Genomic DNA, 17,039 nt, shown 5'->3' with positions numbered 1-17,039 from the left:
CGTGGCCCTAAATAGAGACAGACATTCTTGTTTTTGCACCCCAAAAGTTGCCTTTTGGCCTGCCATGCCCCCCTATTCTGTACCCATATAAACCTCAAACCCGAAGCTCTAGAAGCAGAGATAAGCAGACGAACGGTGGAACAATGTGAAAGAGAAAGAGATAAGAGGAGGAATGTCTGAGCCCCAAGAGGAGTTCTGCTAGGGATGTTCAAAGAGGGTTTCTGCTGCTGGAAGGCCAGACTCCATGGGAAGATCATCTTCCCATTCTATCCCCACTTCCGGATCCTCATCCATCCTGCTGAGAGCAGCATCCACCTTTCGATAAAACTTCCTCATTCATTTGAGTCCCTGTGTGACCCAGTTCTTTCAGAAGGCTGGACAAGAGGTTGGGATACAGAAAGTGGTAACACTGGCCCTCTGCCCTTGCAAAATAAGGCAGAGGGTCCACTGAGCTGGGTAACACTCAATCTGTCTGCGAATTGCAAGGCTCAAAGAGCACACTCTAACACACGCACACTTAGCCTCCTGTACCTGCCTATCTGTGTGCTACCCCTCCCCTCAGGGGTTTTGTAATATTGGGGTTTAGGGTGCCCTTAGCTCCCCTGAGAGGTTGTTTCTCCAGGTTCATGGTTTTCTGCCCTCTCAAGAATGACAGAGGGGACCAGCAGTGCATAGTAAATGCCGGACTTAAAAGTGTTTGTAGAAAGTGATTTATTTAGAGAGAGAAACAGGAGGAGAGAAAAAGAAACAGCTAACTCTCACACTGAGTGAGAGAATTCAGAAAGATGGAATTCAGGAGAGGAAAGCAGCTTCCACTCTGAGTGGAAAGGAATAGACACAGATGGAGTTTAGGAGGAGAAGACAGGCTTCCACAAGAGAGTGTGGAAGGGTACCCCAGAGGGGAAATCCAAGAGAGAGAAAGACGGCTTCCACGAGAGTGTTTGTGGAAGGGGACCCAAACATGGAGTCCGAAGGGGTGTGGAGGACTTTTAACCTGGGAGGAACCCTTACCTTTTCCAAGACCCCTGGCCAATGAAAGGAGTTCCTTAGAACTTCCACTGTAGTGATTGACTGTTAGTTTCTTCCCGTGCCTGTGAAATTTAAACATAAACCATTAAATCTGCTGGATGGAGAGAGATGGGAGGGGAGCATGGCGCTGGGAAATTCTTGCTTTTAAAACTCCACCCACTTGTGGACCCTGGAAAGAGAACACCTTCCCTCATTCCCTCCCTTTGAACAGGAAAGCCCAACTTATACTGGAACATGGGCGTTGATTTTCTTTAACTACTTTCTGTTGAAATGGGGCATAGAAGGGCCCCTGTAGTTGATGTTTTTTTCCAGAGGGAAGCCTTTTAGGGGTGCAGGTTGATTTAGAGGTTCACAGTAGAGCTCACGAGCCAAGGACATCCAGGGTTCCAGCAACAGGATTATTTGTGACCTTATGGTTTGGTTTACAAAATGGCAGCATTTTTTTAGAAAGAGGCAGGTTTTCTTTTCACTATGAAAAGGATACTTGTAGTTTGAGGGGTAGCAAAGTTGAGGGTTATAGTTCTATTAATGCCAAAATATAAATTAGACATGGGTGGTCACTTTCCTGAGGACTTTGTGGGAAAAGCAGATGTAGATTTTTTAATGGCTTGCAGGGATTTGAATGGTTGTTTTCTGGAACTTCAGGCTCTGGAGTAGAGGGTTTATGACTTTTCTTAGGATATATTTAAGGCTTTAGTCTAGTGTGATGAATTTATGAGTTTATTTTCACTACCTTAACTGCTGTTGGAGTGCACAGAATGACCAAAAATAGTCCTTCCCAGAATGGGTCTAGAGAGGGAGAGTCTGAGGAGGGAGAATTAACAAGCACCAAGTCTTCAGGGCAGGAGAGAAATACTGAGAAGGCCGTGCAGTGTCCAGGAGAAGATTAACTTCCTGGAATTGTATGGCCAGCTTTACCCCAGGCTCTGGGAGGGTGACAGCTCGTGCTGGTACTTGCTCCAGGAACCCTCAGTCCTGCCATTGGGTCATCTGGTCAGACACCTCAGGCCCTGAGAACCTCATGCCCTGGGACAGTGTGCTTTCCAGTGATTCCCTTGGCACAGTGGGCATGGACAAGATGGTGGTTCATTCCTCTGGAGACAATTTCTTACAAAATGTCCCTTCAGACTGCACTGGTAACCAGTTCTGTGAGACTGGCGGCCAACCCAAGCCTTTCCCTCATTTAAGCCCCTGGGGTCTGCTTGCCTGAAAGCCATGACTAAGTCTGAGCACTCATATTTCTTTCAGCCTGTTCCTCCTGGTCTCTAGTATAAAACACCGAGGTTGCCTGGTTCAGTAATGATTCTAGGCTCTGGTCTGATCCCAAAGCCAGCTTCTGGAGCTTCCTCCTGATATCTGCTGCTGAACAAGTAATAAACTTGTCCTTTAGTATTAACTGACCCTCTATGGAGTCTGGTGACAGGGGGGTGTATTTTCTTAAGCCTCCCACACTCAAGGAAAACTGTTGCATTTTCTTCCCTTCCCTTTGGGGGTTAGGTTTTCCATTTGGCAGAGGGTAATTTAGCCATGCTGTTTGGCAGAGAAAAATAAACTGCTTTTTTTTTTTTTAAAGACTGTGCTGAATGGGTCCCAGTTTTTCAGTATCCATTTTAATGGAGACTGGAGCTTAGGAATAGAAGCATCCATTTGAAATTGAACACAAGGGATGTCCGCATCCCCGGTTAAAGAAATTACAGCCCTTTTGACCTGAGGCGACACCCAGGTAAAATGGCACTGAAAATGAAACGTTTTTCAGTTAGTACCTCGAAATTTCGTGTGCCCAAGATGTGTGATTCATCTTATTAGAGGGCCTCCCATGGACTGGATTCCAATTACGACCTACCAGTGTTATGGGACCACTTACTGCCTGCATAAACTCCAGTGATTACCATAGAGGAACGGAATGAGAGGGCTGTTGGGTTTAGTGCTTGTGTACCAACGAGCCCCAACAATGGCAGTGAGGCCCGTAAGGGTCAGGAGATGGGTACCAATATTTCCCAGCAACAGTTCAATTTACACAAGCCAGATTATAAAACTACCCCAGAAGGGTAAAGTTCTAGGAAGGGGCCATTAGAGTACACAGCGCAAAGAAGGGAGGTCGGACGTGGCTGAGGCTGGAATCGTACCCACAGGACCTGGGCCTTTTCTACCCTAGCCCATTTTTCATTGTAGGAAAATGCTCTGAAGGTTGTGAGACCTGCCATGGACTGTTTGGCCCTGAAACTGGTTTAACTATGATCTTCTAGATGGAAACATTTTGCCAGAGAGAGAGCCAATCCTAAACAAATTATACACCAAACACAAAGTCCCATAGTCTTCGGTTTCTGAATTTCTCCAAAACATTTCACTAATTTAAGGCTGACTCCACCAGGGAATTAAACCAGCAACCTTGCAGTGGCAGGCCCTACCCCTTAACCAACTGTACAAACAGGCCACTTACGTTAAGAGAAGGCAGAAACCTTTCTGAAGCCGTATTTTAAATAAGAACGCTGCACCCTGAGGCGGCGTGGCCTGCCTAAAAGCCAGGTGGGGCTGACAGCCAACAGCCCCTTCAGCTGCTTCATTTACCTCAGAGCCACACCAGCTGAGGAAAAAGCTGCTTGCGGGGTCAGTTTAGAAGCTGTGTTTGCAGCCGTTGCTGGGCCGCGGTGAGTTCCCCCGCCTCCACGGCTTTCCGTAGCGATGTTGACCCCGCTAGAACCACTTGCACGCCTGGGCCACTTCCCGAGCTACTGCCCACACAGGGACCCGTGGCCGGCAGGCAATCGCCCTGGGGAGCCTTTTTACCCTGCTGCCTGCCAGAGCCACGCCAGGCTGCTGTGCTCGCCGGTCCCCACAGGCTCCAGTTGGACCTCACCCCTCCGGGCCGTTTTCTCCAGCCCGCGGCTGCGCACTGGGTTCGGCGCCTGGGGCTGCGCTGTTCCTGGCTGGCTAGGAGCGAAAGGACGCGGGGACGTGCTCACCTGCTCCGCCCCGCAGGCTCCCTCAGATTTTGGTCCCAGAGGTAACATCCGAAGGATAGAGAAGGAGATGGAAAGCAGAGAGAGAGCTTGAAGGTAAAAAAAACTTCGCTTTTAATTCTGGCTGGGCCATGCCGCTCAAGACGGGCTGGGTGGGGTCTGAGGCGCCACCGCTCAGGGCTCAGGGAACCGGCAGCCCTGTCAGGCTGTGGCTGCTTCAGGTGTGCTTAAAGAGACAGGACAGAATGGGGCCGGTTTTACTCATAATTTTGAAGTCGCCTGCTCCGGTTGTACCCCTTTCCTGGCTGTACCCCTCTTCTGGTGTACCCCTCTCCTGGATGGCTTGCCAAAATGTAATATCGGGGTTCAGGGCTTCAGGGTGCCCTCAGCTCCCCTGAAAGGATGTTTCTGCAGGTTCTTGGCCTCCTGCCCTCTCAAGAATGAGGGGACCGGCATTGCGCAGTAAATGCCAGCCTCAAAAGTGTTTGTAGGAAGTGATTTATTTAGAGAAAGGAACAGAAAGAGAGAGAAAGAAACAGCTAACTCTCACGCTGAGTGAGAGAATCCAGAAAGATGGAATTCAGGGGAAGAAAGCAGCTTCCACACTGAGTGGAAGGGAATAGAGACAGATGGAGTTTAGGAGGAAAAGACAGGCTTCCATGAGAGTGTGGAAGGGGACCCCATAGGGGAAATCCAGGAGAGAGAAAAACGGCTTCTACCAAGGGAGTGTTCCTTGAAGGTGATCCAAACATGGAGTCTGAAGGCGTGTGGACGAAGGGGACTTTTAACCTGGGAGGAACACTCACCTTTTCCAAGACCCCTGGCCAATGAAAAGAGTTCCTTAGAACTTCTGCTGGAGTGATTTTTAGTTTCTTCCCATGCCCGTGAAATTCAAACATAAAACATAAACCGTTAAATCTGGATGGAAAGAGATGGGAGGGGGGGCATGGAGCTGGGAAATTCTTAATTTTTAAAACTACGCCCCCTTGTGGAACCTGGAAAGAGAACACCTTCCCTGTGTTTGAGCAGCTGTGGTGACAGAACAGGCAAGGAACACCCCGTCACACATCCCGCGTGGAAAACCAGGAAAAGCTCCCATTTCACCATGATCCAAACACCTCTCATCAGGACCCACATCCAACATTTGACATTACAATTCAACATAAGATTTAGGCAGGGACAAATATCCAAACAATATCAGGTTCCATCTTTGACTAATATAAACACTATAACTTAGTGGGAGAGATGGAGTATTTAATTTCTAATGTTTCAAATCATATTTTGCATTATTTACTACATTGGACTTTTCAAAAATTTTTTTTGTATTTTTTGGGAGGAATCTATCAGTTCATAAGTAAGTAACTAAAAAAGTAAAAATTATACCTCTGGAAATGTTAAAAGTTTCTGAGGGATTGTTAAATCATAAAACAGAAAAATCATGGGGAAGTCAATATCAGCCCTGCTGAGGACACTTTATGTCGTTAAAACTAATCTATTGATATGATGTTTGGGGAGTTAACTAGAGAGGTTAGTGTCACAAGTGTAGGATTTCTTTAAAACAAATTTGGTATTCCCAGTCAGTGTTTGAAATGTATGATCCATTGACATTGAAAGCTATGCAAACAGGTTGGCCCTTTTCTTTGAAAACTGCCTTTCCCTAACTTATTTTTTACTTGCTGTTTAAAGTGGGTGGCAAGGGTTAGGTTTCGGATTGACATTGGAAGCAGAATAGAGTTCTAGGTTTCCAAATATTAAACAAAGTGCTTCTTATATAGCAATTGTTATATTTGAGTCTTCATATTTCTTAATTCTTTCAACTCAGATTACTAAGGCCTGTAGAGATCACCCATGTAAACTTCATTATATAAATATGACATAGTAGAGAAAAAAAGTTCAAAATTTTTCAACTATTATGCAAAAATTAAGGATATTTAAAATATTTAAAAATTAAATACCATATAAATAAAAATGTTTTCCATGTATGATGCAATTATACAAGTGAGAAAGAATATTATTTAACATTTTTTCAGAATATTAAATGTAATAATGCTATATCATAGTTCAGATTTATTTACTTGTTCAGTTATTTATTAACCCCTGATGTATGTCAGGCATCATTAGACAAATCAGACAAAAATTTATGCTATTGTGGGGCTGACACTTTTGTAGAGGAGATGAACAATAAAATTTATCAATGCCAATTAATTTCTTAAAGATCACTGGCATGATGTGGGAAAAAAAGGAATATAATAAGCAGCGATGAGTATTGGAAACAGGTTATAACTTTATTTTAACTAGGGCTTTCTTGTGTTTTTTTTTTTTTTTTCATTGCACTCTAAAACATCCTTAAATTTAATGGTTTTAAACACCTGTATTTATTATTTTCCTGTTTCCTGTGCACTTCCTTTGCTGGTTTTGCCTAAGATCATTTACACAGCTGCACTTAGATAGAGGGATGGTGATCTGGAGCATCCAACATGGTATTTCACAACACAGGCCATAGTTCCTGACAGGAATGACTCGGTTATGCTTCAGGAGATGAAACTGACTTTATTATAGAGAAGTCAAAGAGCGGTATCTCAAAATAGCAGGAAAGGAAGCTGATAATTTTTAATAGTTTAGCCATGGAAATCATGTAAAATCCCTTTCATAATATTCTATTCATCTAAGTAAGCAAGGCCAGTTTAATTGAAAGGGGTAGGAAAATAAACTCCATCTTCTGATGGGAAAAGTAGGAAAGTCACATTGCAAAGGGACATATATAATTGCCCATATTTATTACCATATTTTGCAAATTACCTTGGCCTGGTCTTCCCTATAGCTTCAGTTATTTCTATTTATCTCCAGGCAAAATAAAACCATTATCTCCAAACAGCATGAAGTCTCATTCAATTATAGGATCAGGTTCAAGGTTAGTATCTTGTGATCTGCTTTTAGCAATGTCTCTTAGATGTGCTCCTTCAGCTACAGTGCCTTTTGACACAGCTCTCTGGCTCCTGTGTTGATAATAGACTATAAAAAGCCAAGAATAAAAGCCAACAAACCTGTTAAAAATGATAGCAGTAATCCAGGTAAGAAGTGGGAATCTGACAAAAAGTGGTAGCCTTCAAAAGCAGAATAAGAGGTCATATTTTAAGTACCATTAAAAATGCATTGGTAATAGATATGCTGATTGCTGATATGGAATTTGTGATAGAGAAGTCAAGGATGACTTCATAGTCTTTGGTCTAAACCCTAGAAGAATGGGATTATTATAACCTAAGAAGTGGAAGACACTGAATAGAGGAGATTTGAGGTAGATTGGGAACTTCACTTGGATGTGGCATGTTCATTAAACATCAAGGTGAAGACATCTATTACAGAATTGGGTATGAAGTCTGGATTTGAGAAGTTCAGTAAGAATTTCTGAAATCATCACCCTAATTTATAATATTTAAATTCATATCTGGATAATATTTCCAAGAGAGTAAGTGCCATTTGAGAAGAAAAGAGAAAGAATGGGCACTGGGCACTCCTCTGTTAAGAGGTATGGTAGAAAAAGAAGGCATTACAAGAGAAAAAATGAACACCAATGAGTTGGAAGAAAATTATAAATGTGTAATCAAAGAAGTGAGCAAAGAAACAAAAGTAAAAGGAAGTAGTTATCTGCATCAAATATTATGCACTATTTCATTGTGATTAATAATAAAATTGACCATTGGACTTAGAAACCTGGAAGTCATCATTTTAAATGCAGGCATTAATTTACGTTTGCTATTTATATGCAGTGTGACAGTTATTTTCATATATCGTATTTCAATAAGTCCTCATAGCAGCACCATGATGTTTAGGAAATGTTAGGCTAGTCATCTGTTCATCTGTTGATAGACACTCTGATTGATATATCAAAGGAGTGTTCGAACATTATACCAACTGTTACTTCATTACCTTACAATGCTTTTTCCTAGTGGCAAGAAAATTAGATCAGAAATAAGTGCAGATGACTTTTATTTCTGATCCAACTACCAAATCAGAATATACATAAACACACATGCACATAAAGACACACACATATACCTACACACATATATAAATACATACATAATTTACTACATAGTATATATATATTAATTTGTTTTTCTCTCAAAATATGTTTTCTAAAACCTGTCTTTAAAAAAGTATATTATAAGTAGAACTGTTTATCAATATTCTTTTTAGCCAACTTCTTTTATTAATACTCCTGGAGGCTTGGCACAGTAGCTCATGCCTCTAATCCCAGCAGTTTGGAAGGCTGAGGCTGGCGGATCACCTGAGGTCTGGAGTTTGAGACCAGCCTGGACATCACAGTGAAACTCTGTCTCTATTAAAAATACAAAAATTAGCCAGACGTGGTGGTGGGCACCTATAATCCAAGCTACTCGGGAGGCTGAGGTAAGAGAATCATTTGAACCCTGGGAGTGTGAAAGTTGGGGTGAGCTGAGATAGCACCAGTACACTGTAGCCTGGGTGACAGAGTGAGACTCCGTTTAAAAAAGAAAAGAAAAAAGAAAATACGGCTGCAGGATTTAGGTGGAAACATGGTCATTCAACATTAAAGTGCATTTCACATCCTGCAGTGCAGCTAGATGTGACCGTGTAATTTAAGTAAGGCCAATGAGAGCTGAAAAGAAGTAGCATGTGTTACCTGAAGGTCATAAACGTAAAAGGAACGTCCTCCCTAGCTGCACTTCCAGATTGTACTAGCTTATTGTATTAGTCTGTTTTCAAGCTGCTTATAAAGATATACACAAGACTGGGCAGTTTACAAAAGCAAGAGGTTTAATTGGACTTAGAGGTCCACATGGCTGGGGAAACCTCACAATCATGGCAGAAGGCAAGGAGGAGCAAGTCATATATACAGGGATGGTGGCAGGCAATGAGAGGAGTGATGTGCAGGGAAACTCTCCTTTTTATAACCATTAGATCTATTGAGATTTACTTACTAATATGAGAAAAGCATGGGAAAGACCTGCCCCCATGATTCGACTTTTCCTCTTTGTATCATATAAGTATCTGTGTAAAACCATATACTTATGTGTAGATGTGATCGTTATCAAAAGATACGTGACGCAGAGAGGAAAAGTCATGTTAGGAGTTGAAGAATGAAAGAAAATATTAATGAGATATTTCTGTATAGTTAAAAATTCAATACTATAATGTTGAATTCAATGGATTTTAGATATGCTTTTGTAGCTGTTGCTGTCATTAGTCATATAAATTACATCAGATTTTACTTAAAAGTGGTATAAAACACTTAATGTGTCAGATCTCTGAAACAGTCCACAACTACTGTGACATCTAAACTTTTATAAAAGGTAAAATAACTTGTTAGCCTAAAGATCAGAATTACGTAACAAGTACATGGTGGAAAAGTCTCAATGTTGTAAAGGCAATGAGGCTACATCCTCATTTTAGATGAAGATAATAATGTTAAGTGCACAGAAAGCTTTGGGACTACAGAACAATACAAACTCTGCCCGATGCATAAAAGATAAAAATTTAGACTATTTCCAAAAAACTTTCAATACAATTTTTTTTTTTTTTTTGAGACAGTCTCACTCTGTCGCCAGGTGCCAGGCTGGAGTGCAGTGGTGGGGTCTCGGCTCACTGCAACCTCCACCTCCCAGGTTCAAGCAATTCTCCTGCCTCAGCCTCCGGACTAACTATGACTACAGGCGTGTCCCATCACACCCAACTAATTTTTGTATTTTAGTAGAGATGGGGTTTCACTATGTTGGCCAGAATGGTCTCCATCTCTTGACCTTGTGATCTGCCCGCCTTGGCCTCTCAAAATGCTGGGATTACAGGTGTGAGCCACCGCTCCGGCCTCAATACAATTTTTAAAAATTGCATTTAACAATTATACCATGTTACCAGAAATGTAACCTAAAATACATTCATTTTCATTTTGATCATGTCTAATATCTAAAATACAGTAAAATTTTCAAAGAAATGGAGTTGAAATTGTGGCAGTGAAAATAAACAGCACACACATCTAGATTTTTGGAAATGGCTTACTCTTTCATACTATTTAATGAGGCACATATCCTGAATACTTAACCTCCATCATTTTACCCCATGCCTAAGATACTTTGTGAAAATGTCCTGAGTGTTTCTTCCTTTTCTGAGGACTTTCTAAAATTTTATGAAATTATTTTGATCTTCAATAACAGCTTTTATTGGTTGAAACTCAAACTTTATAAACAGGCAGTAAAATTTAGAAGATGCTTAATCTTTCCAATTTTGCTTTCATTATTTTTGGTTAAACCTACTGTCCAAAATGGCCAAAAGAAATTAAGGAAGACATACATAAATGGAAAGACATTTCATATTTATAGATCACAAATATTAAAGATGGCTATATTATCCAGATTGATCCCCAGATTTAATGTGATCCCTATGAAAATCCTAGGTGATTTTGCAAAAATTTACCAATCCTAATATATGACAATTCAAGGGATCCAGAACAAACAAAATGATCTTGCAAGAAAGGACAAATTAGAGGACATTTACTTCCTAATTTCCAAACTTATACTAAAGCCCGCAGTAATCATGACAGTGTGCTGCTGGCACAAGGATAAACATGCAAATCAATGAAACAGCATTGACAGTTCAGAAATAAACCTTCGGATCTACATTCAACTGATTTTTGATAAAGGTACCAAAACTCTTCAGTAAAGTAAAATGTTTCAACAAACTGGGTTGGGACAACTGAATATCCACATGCACAATGACGAAGTCCAACCCCTATATCACACCACACACAAAAGTTAACCAAATGAATAAAATTTCTAAATGTAAAAGCTAAAATTTTGAAACTCTTAGAAGAAAAGATATGCATAAATCTTGTGGACATTAGATTGGTCAACGTTCCTTACATTTGATGTAAAAACCACAAGCAAAAAAAAAATCTCCAAAAACTTTTCCTCCTCACCACTTATATAATTTATTCCAACCTTTACAGAGGTAAATATTGGGAATATTTCATCATATTTATTTTTAATTATAAAAACATATTTGCATATCAGAATTATAACTAAAGGAAAGAAGGAAAAATAAAGCATTAAACCATTATATCCATGTGGTCTTTTAATTTTTGTCGTTGTTGTTTTTATTTATTTTTTAGGTTCAGGGGGTTCATGTGCAAGTTTGTTACATAAGTAAATTATGTGTCACTGGGGTTTAGTGTACAAATGATGTTATCACAGGTAGTGAGCACAGTACACAATGGCTAGTTTCTTTGTACCTCATTCTCTTTCCACCCTCCCCACTCAATAGGGTTCTGGTGCCTGTTGTTTTCATCTTTGTGTTTATTTCTACCCAATGTTTAACTTCCTCTTACAAGTGAGAACATATGGTTTTCTGTTTCTGAATTTATCCACCTAGGACAATGGACTCCAACTGCATCCATGCTGCTGCAAAGGGCATGATTTCATTTCTTTTTATGGCTGTAGAGTATTTCATAGTGTATATGTACCTCACTTTCTTTATCCAGTCCATTATTGATGGGCATCTAGATTGATTTTACCTCTTCACAATTATGAATAATGCTGCAATGAACATATGCATGCATGCATCTTTTTTGCAGAACAAGGTATATTCCTTTAGTTATATACTGAGCAATGGAATTGCTGGGTCAATGCTAATTCCATTTTAAGTTATTTCAAAAATCTCCACATTGCTTCGCACAGTAGCAGATTTAGTTTTCATTCCCAACAGCAGTGTGTAAGTATTCCCTTTTCTCCATAACCTTACCAACATCTGTGATTTTAGAGTTTTTAACAACAGCCATTTTAACTGATGTGATAAAGTATCTCATTGTGCTTTGATTAGCATTTCTCTGATGACTAGTGATGTTGAGCATTTTTTCATATGCTTGTTGGCCTCTTTTATGCCTTTTTTAAAGAAGTGTCTGCTCATGTTTTTGCCCATGTCCAAATGGGAGTATTGTTTGTTTTCTGCTTTTTGACTTAAGTTTCTCAAGTATTCTGGATATTAGGCCTTTATTAGGTGCATAGTTTGCAAATATTTTCTCTCATTCTGTAGATTGTCCACTTACTCTGTTGATAATTTCTTTTGCTGTGCAGAAGCTCTTTAGTATTATTAGGTCCCATTTGTCTATTTTTTGTTTTGCTTGCAATTGTTTTTAAACCTTAATCATGAAATCTTTTCCAAGGCCTATGTCCAGAATGGTATTTTCCATGTTTTCTAGAGTTTTTATAGTTTTAGGATGTGCATTTAAATCTTTGATCCATTGTGACTTAATTTTGGTGTATGGTGAAAGGATGGGGTCTAGTTTCAATCTTCTGAGTATGGATGGTCTGTTATCTTAGCACCATTTATTAAATAGGGAATAATTTCCCCATTGCTTCTTATTGTTATATTTGACTAAGATCAGGTAGTTTTAAGCATGTAGCTTTATTTCTTCATTGTCTATGTTATTACATTTTTCTGTGTGTCTCTTTTTGTACCTGTACCATGCTGTTTTGATTACTATAGCCTTGTAGTATACTTGGAAATTGAGTAGTGTCATGACTCTGGCTTTGTTCTTTTTGCTAAAGATTGCTTTGGCTATTTGGGCTCATTTTTTTTTTTTTTACAAGTTAATTATAGAATACTTTTTTTCTAATTCTGTGAAACCTAATGTTGGCAGTTTAATAGAAATAATGTTGAATCTGTATTTGATTTAGAAAGTATGACTATTTTAACAATATCAGCTCTTCCTATCCATGAGCATGGAGCATTTTCCATTTGTTTGTGTTGTCTCTTTCAGCTGCCTTTTGTAATTCTAGATGTAGAGGTCTTTCACCTCCCTGATTAGATGTTCCTTGATATTTTTTGTTCTTTTTGTTGCTACTGTGAATAATACTGTGTTTTTGGTTTGGATGTCAGCTGGAACTTATTGCTGTATAGAAATGCTACTAATTTTCATACATTGATTTTGTATCTTGAAACTTTACTGAAGTTATTTATCAGTTCTAGAAGCCTGTGAGCTGAGACTATAGAGTTTTCTAAATATAAAATCATATCATCTTCAAAGAGAGATAGTTTAACTTCCTTGCTTCCTATTTGGATTTTTAAAAAATTTATTTCTCTTGCCTCAATGCTTTGCGTAGGACTTCTGGTACTATGTTGAATAGGAATGGTGAGAGTGGGCATCTTATCTTGTTCCACTTCTCAAGAGGAATGCTAACAGCACCTCCTTGCTGTAAGCATTCCTCTTGAAAAGTGGAAGCATTCCCCTTACAGGGAAAAAGCTGTAAGCATTCCCCTTACAGGGAAAAAGCTGTAAGAATCCTTGCAAGTTTTCTGTGTTAAATATGATACTAGCTGTGGGTTTGACGTGGATATTTCTTATTGTTTTGAGGTATGTTCCTTTGCTGCCTAGTTTATTGAGGGTTTTTAATAGGAAAATATATTGAATTTTATCAAAAGCCTTTTTTTTTTTTGCATTGAGATGATTGTGTGAGTTTTGTTTTCAGTTCTGTTTATGTGATGAAACAAATTTGTTTATTTGTGTATTTGAACTGATCTTGCATTTTAGGAACAATTCCTCCTTGACCATGTTGGATTAAGTTGTAATGTTTTGCTGAATTCAGCTTTCTAGTATTTTGTTTAGGATTTTTAAAATCTATTTTCATCATAAATATTGGTCTGAAGATTTTTGGTGTGGTTGGGTCTTTGCTAGGTTTAGGTATCAGAATGATACCTCTCAGAATGAGTTAGGGAGGAATCTCTCATCTCCATTTTTTAAAAATGATTTCAGTAGGATTGGTACCAGTTCTTATTTTTACATCAGATGGAATTTAGCAGTGACTATATGTTCCAGGTCTTTTCTGATTGTTTTTTTTTTTTAATTGATTCAATTACAGAACTAATTATCAGTCTCTTGATTTCAATTTCTTCAAATTCGATATTGTGATGTGGTATGTTTCCAGGAATTTACCCATTTTTTCTAGGTTTTCAAGTTTGTGTGCATAGAGGTGACACAAACAAATGAAGAAACATTCTATGCTCATGGATAGGAAGGATTAATTTTGCTAAAATGGCCATACTACCCAAGGCAATAACAGGTTTGATACTATTCCTATAAAACTACCAACATCAGTTTTCACAGAATTGGAAACCCTCATAGTCGCCTCTCAGGGTTATTAATATATCTGTGAGATCAGTGGAAATGTCACCTTTGTCATTTCTGATTGTGTTTATTTGGATCTTCTTTCTTTTTTCCTTTATTAATCTAGCTAGTGGTCTGTCACTCTTATTTACTGTTTTGAATGACCAACTTTTGATTTTGTTGATCTTTTGTATGGATTTTTGTTTACTTCCATTCAGTTAAGTTCTTATTTTGGTTTTTTCTTTTCTTCTGCTAGCTTTGATAATGGTTTGCTTTTGTTTTTCCTGTGCATCTAGGTGTGATGGCAGGTTGTTAATTTGAGATCTTTCTAACTTCTTGATGTAGTTTGTTATCACTATACACTTTTCTCTTAACACTGATTTAGCTGTGACCAAAATATTCTCTATATTGAACCTTTGTTTTTATTAGTTTAGATTTTTTATTTCTGCCTTAATTTTAATATGTACCCCGTAAATCAGGAGCTGCTCACCTAATTTCGGTATAATTGTGTTGTTTTGAGAGCTCTTCTTGGTAGTTATTTCCATTTGTACTGCACTATATTCCAAGAGTATGGTTTGCATGAGTTATTTTTTTAAATTTGTTGAGAATTGTTTTATGTACCAGCATGTGCTTGATCTTAGAGTATGTGCTCTGAGAAGATTAAGAGAATGTATATTTTGTTGTTTTGGGTGGAATATCCTGTAGACGTTTGTTAGGTTCATTTGGCCAAGAGTTAAGTTTAGGTCCCTAATATATTTGTTAGTTTTCTGCCTCAATGATCTGTTTAACACTGTCAGTGGGGTGTTGAAGTATCCCACTATTATTGTGTGGTTATTAAAGCCTCTTCACAGATCTCAAAACTTAAAAGAAGATACACAAGTGACCAACAAACATGAAAAAAAATGCTTATCATCACTAATCATCAGAGAAATGCAAATCTAAGCTATAATAATATAGTGTCTCACACCAGTCACAATGGCTAATATTGAAATGTCCAAAGCAATAGTTGCTGGTGAGGCTCCAGAACAAAGGAAATACTTGCACCCTCTTGGTGGGAATGTAAATTAGTTCAACCACTGTGGAAAGCAGTGATTTTCTCAAGGAATTTAAAATAGAACTTTCATTTCACCCTACAATACCATTACTGGGTATATACCCCAAGGAAAATAAGTTAAAATTATTAAATAAACAAGTAATATTGTATAATTTTCTTGTTATATAGCTGTAGTAAATTTGAATCTCCTCTCTCTCTTTTATTTTTAAGTGGAAGAGATACAGGTGTAGTTTGGTTACATGGGTGAATTGCACATTGGTGAGGTTTAGTAGCATAAGAATGGTCCCATCACCCAGTGAGTTTAATACAGATAGATAGGTAGTTTTTCGATCCATACACACCTCCTACGTTCTACCCTCTAGTCCCCAGTGTCTACTTTTCCCACTTTTATGTCAATGTTTACCTAATGTTTAGTTTTTCCTTATAAGTGATAACATATGATATTTGATTTTCTATTTCTGCATTAGTTTGCTTAAGGTAAATATCTAGCTGTAACCATGCTGCTGCAAAGAACATGATTTTGTTCTTTTTTATGGGTGTGTAGTATTCTGTGGTGTGTATGTACCACATACCTTATTCCAGTCTACTGTTGATGGGCATCTAGATTGATTCCACATATTTGCTATTGTGAAAAGCTGTGGTGAACATATGAGTATATGTATATTTTTTTAAATAATTTATTTTTCTTTGGGTATATACCCAGGAATGAGATTGCTGGGTCAGACTGTAGTTTTCATTAAGTTGAGAAATTTCCTCACTGCTTTCTACAGTGGCTGAACTAATTTACATTCCCACATGACTGTCACAATATGCTAATTCATTCATCTTTCGATGACCCTTTAGATTATTTCTGGTTTTTTAGCTACTTTATATAAAGCTACTATAAAACAATGTGCACATGTCTTTGTGTTGATGTAAGTTTTCATTTGCCTTGGGGAAATTCCTAGACAGATTGATTATCTTATGCACTCAGACTACTGATATAAATTTTACTGAATCAAATGGTATTTTATTTCTAGATCCTTGCAGGAACATGGATGAAGCTGGAAACCATCATTCTTAGCAAACTTACACAAGAACAGAAAACCAAACATAGCATGTTTTTACTCATAAGTGGGTGTTGAAAATGAGAACACATGGACACAGGGAAGGGAACATCACACACCGGGGTCTGTTGGGGTGTGGGGGAGCTAGAGAATAACAGGGGGTGAGGGGTTGGGGAGGGATAACATTAAAAGAAACACTAATGTAGATGACAAAGGGATGAATGCAGGAAACCACCATGGCATGTGTATACCTACGTAACAATCCTGCACAATCTGCACATGCACCCCAGAACTTAAAATATAATTTTAAAAAATTAATCCTAAAAAAATCAAAATGGGAAAGTACGCATAAAAGAATTTACCAAATCAAGTTCTTATGCAGACACATTCCAGTTGGCACAGTTTAGGACTCCAATGCTACTGGATACATAAAGTAAGAACTGCTACCTTGGAGTTAGATAATTTCTCACTGTCAGCTAGGATGAGGCTCATAGACTTCAAAAATCTGTTATAATAAAGGGGACAAGAGAGCCAATTCTAGTTAGATATTGGTAAGAGAGATAAAATTTTTATACAGACAAGTGCTGTCATTTTATAAAAATGTGATTATATTCTTATTTCAAGAAACATTTTAAGGGTTCCTGTAGGTATATCAAATAAACTTCTCAATTAATGTTCTGACAGTGATAATTAAAAGATCAAAGCTTTGCATACAGACACAGAATATATAAAACTTGTGGATAAATCTGTGACACAAGCACTGGGAATAATATGTTTTAGTTAGCTTTTCAGTCCATTATAAATTTAATTTTAAT

At 38.4% G+C, this 17,039-nt stretch overlaps 1 pseudogene; it reads left to right on the top strand.

Moving 5' to 3' along the window:
• Positions 1-3,711: 3,711 nt before the first annotated feature.
• Positions 3,712-17,039, top strand: part of LOC116537696 — a 31,019-nt pseudogene continuing 17,691 nt past the window's right edge.

The sequence above is a fragment of the Sapajus apella genome, unplaced genomic scaffold (genome assembly GCF_009761245.1).
Source record: "Sapajus apella isolate SASKATOON/1434 unplaced genomic scaffold, GSC_monkey_1.0 scaffold4, whole genome shotgun sequence".
Classification (NCBI taxonomy): domain Eukaryota; kingdom Metazoa; phylum Chordata; class Mammalia; order Primates; family Cebidae; genus Sapajus; species Sapajus apella.
Note: the sequence above shows the minus strand (reverse complement) of the source record. Positions and strands in the feature narration are given on the sequence as shown.